This window comes from Sarcophilus harrisii, chromosome 2 (genome assembly GCF_902635505.1).
Source record: "Sarcophilus harrisii chromosome 2, mSarHar1.11, whole genome shotgun sequence".
Classification (NCBI taxonomy): Eukaryota; Metazoa; Chordata; class Mammalia; order Dasyuromorphia; family Dasyuridae; genus Sarcophilus; species Sarcophilus harrisii.
The window spans coordinates 323,994,876-323,998,583 of NC_045427.1; positions in this window are offsets into that span (position 1 = coordinate 323,994,876).

Consider the following 3,708-nt stretch of genomic DNA (forward strand, 5'->3'; position numbering starts at 1 on the left):
GCTGCTACCAGTGAGCATCCTTAGTGCACTAATAAATATCTTCCTTCCCTCTCTATCTCTCTCTCTCTGTCTGTCTTACCTGGACGACCAATCAAGCAACAAATATTATGTTTCATGGTGCTAAGCACTGGGGATTCACAATAATAAAACTTTTCTGTGTTCAAGGCGCTTACATTCTAATGAAGAAGACAACATTTGAGATAAAAATAGGATAGTTGGAAAGTAGCTTTAGTGGGGAAGACAGTAGCTATTGAGATTGAGAAAAATCTTTTGGAGGAGGTGATATTTGAGCAATCAGAGATTGGGAGGAGTGTTCTAGGCGTAAGGGATTCTCAATACTTGCAAAAGACTTGGAGAAAGGAGATGTAATGTTGTTTGTGAGGAATAGAAAGTAGGCCAGTATGGTTGGACTGTTGTATTAATGTATTAAAGTAACGTATTAAAAGACTAGAAAGATAGAAAGGGGCCAGATTATGAAAAATTTAAAATGTCATACTGAGCAGTTTGGATTTGATTCTGGAAATGCTAGGGAGCCAGTGGGGTTATATGTTCAAACCTATGCTTTAGGAAAAGTTTTTTTTTTTTTTTTAACTTGGAAAAGAAATTTATTAGTGCACAGTCCATACACTGAGAGCAACTTTAACCTTCACAGGAAATGGTTATTGGTTATGCAGTTATACAGCAGGAAAGAGTTTAATTTATACAGTCAATTAGCAGTATTCTGAAAACATAACTGGAATGCTTTTTTTGTTGTTCATTTGCTTTAATTTTTGCCATAAAAGAAAAGCTGATTATAGGACTTCTTATAAAGTGAGTCTCAACTGTTTATTGTATCATGGAAAATCACTTTAGAAACAGGGCTGAGGATGAATTGGAGTAGGGAAAGATAAGGTGGGGAGTTCAACTAAAAATTTATTCCCATAGTTCAGGCTAGAAGTAGTGAAAACCTGAAATGGGGCAGTAGCTATATGAATGAAGAAATGTAAGCCAAAGCTTGAGCACAGTTATCCTATCCGTACTGCGACTTTCCCCAGCATGGTTTCAATATATGGCAGGTGTGCATAAGAAATTAAATGGAAATTCTTTGGGAGTCTTGTAGAAGTTGGAAATGATACATATAGAAAAAAATTTAGAAACTCAGGAACCTATCTCTAATATTATACAATATCAACATATTTTATCTTTTACTATCATATTAATTCAGATTTCTTCTCTGGTACAAAGGGAGGGCCAGAAAATTTTACACAGATTAAAGGGGTCTTTAACCTCCTTGATGTGGAAGAATAACTGTATACACAAAAGATCATGGATATAGTGTGGGAAGGAACTCAGAGCCTGTCAAGCTGAAGCTGATGAGGGGAGCCCTGAAACTCTCTCACACTTTCTCTTGGACTTTGGGGGGAAAGCTTGGGAAACTCCCTCAGAGAAGCTCTCCCCTGTGAGACCCACCCCAGGGAATCAAGATAGTTTCATTCTGTTATCTGGATGGGATTAGTTGAGTCTAAGACCACTCCTACTTAGCCCCAAGCTGGAGATCTAGATATCAACCTCTATTGAGTTAGTGATTAGTCCAAGGACACTCATTCAATTAGAAGATTCTCTATTCTGATTCCAACTCAAACTGCTCCCAGACCCCACCAAGAGCTGCTTGTAAAACAAGCTTCTTGCAGCTCAATCCCTTTGCAGAGGACCTAATCATGCCCAGGAACCTCTCTCTCCCCTTGGCATAGCTGCAACCCTCTGCCCGCTGAAAAGATATTCTCTTTCAGTGTTACCTCCCCTTCACCTCTCTCACCTATTTCCCTAACAGGACCCCATTTATCTCTCTGTTGGGATTTCTCTGCTAGATCTTTACTTCTCTGTCAGGACCCTGCCATTAAGGAAGTCAGCCTACAAAAGTTGACTTCTCAGTTCTAATAATAAACTTCTTTTGCCAATTTAACTTTTTGGGTTCGTAAATTCATTTACCAAGGACATGCGCTAACCAAAAGGAGGTTACCACAGCTCCTTGCCCTGCGCCAAACCTCATCAAAGCCACTATCATTTTTAAATGAGGAAACAGGTTTAAAGGAGTTAATTGACTTGTCCAAGGTTATGCAGGAAGAAACTGTAGAATTTGAGGAAGAAGAATTTACATATAGGTCCTCTGACTCTAGAATCAGTCGTTCTGACTGTATGTATATGCATATTCCCCATATAGAAAGGGGTGTAAGAGAAGAGACTCCTTACTCCACATGCATTTACTATTGTTGTTGTTATTTAGTTATTTCAGTCATATTTCATGAACTCATTTGGGCTTTTCTTGGCAAAGACATTAGAATGGTTAATATCAATTATATTTAACTATTGATGGAGGCATGTTTTAAATAGAAAGTTTTCCATGTTGACATCAAATACTCATGTTTCATTCATTATATTTTGTTATTACATTTGTATTACCTTTCATTTACAGTGTATATATCTTATTTCCTTCTTCAGCTCATTTTACAGATGAAAAAAACAAGGCAAAGAGAATTAAGTGACAATGATAATCTAGGATAGTGATTATGGATTATTAATTCTAATGTATTAAGCCATTGTCCATAAAAGACTTTCTGGCTAAAATGATTGGGACATTACACAAGTAATTTGAATGATTGGATAAGGAGAAAATATATAAGTGAAAATATTTTGATGCTATTCAAATGTAAAGTATTATTATTACTAGTATTATCTCATTCTCTTATTGATGGGATTAATATGTCCTTAAAACAAGTTGCCATGCTGCTTTTATTCTTTTATATTCAATTTTATATATGCTATTTTACAAATGGATAAAATAGTGGATTTTTATAATTTATAAATCAAATTTATAATTTATAGTGGATTTTTATAGTTGAACAGTCCCATTTGGATATAGAACACATTTGCCTACATTTGAGAAATCCAGTGGCATATATCTGATGTTAACCTTTATTATTGCTGAGCAGAATGACATGTTCTTGCTCCAAAAGTATTTCTGTGAGTTTTTGGTATAATAGTCATGTGACATGAAAAAAAGATCTTCTTCCTCCTCTTTGACAAGAAGTGTTCATCTTTCTATAGCTTCCTTATGGTAAGGAACTATGGGGCTAATTAGTATGATGTGGATTTTTGTCAAAATAATTTCCAATTTATTATGGTCCAATTGATAGTTCCCAACATATAAATTAATATAACTATTGTGTATCATTAACTTTTAAATTGTTCTTGAATTTCAGATTTCTATTAGATATCAAATTCATCCATTTTTCTTCTTTATAACTTTATGTTTGATGTATCCTGTGTGAAGACCACAGTATCTGTATTACCTCTGTTGGGTGGTTCAATTTTCTCTACAGATTTAAGGTCTAAACCTTTTATCTCTGTCTCTTCTCATACATTTAGAATTTTGCATTTATCAAATCTAGATGTTATTTTGACATTATTGGAGATTCTATGTAATGAGGCAAGTGGCTGTTTAAAGAGATTTTATGTAACTTAATATTAGTTATATGCATTGAGTGATTAATAAGAAATTTTGTTTCTTTTTTAATTTGGAAACCATACTCCTTTTTAAGAAATATAATGATGACTAAAAGGCTATGAAGAACCATAATGAGCTTAAATAATAATCTCCCCAAACACCATCTTTAATATAAATTACATTTAACTATTGATCATGGCATGTTTTAAATAGAACCAGTTTTC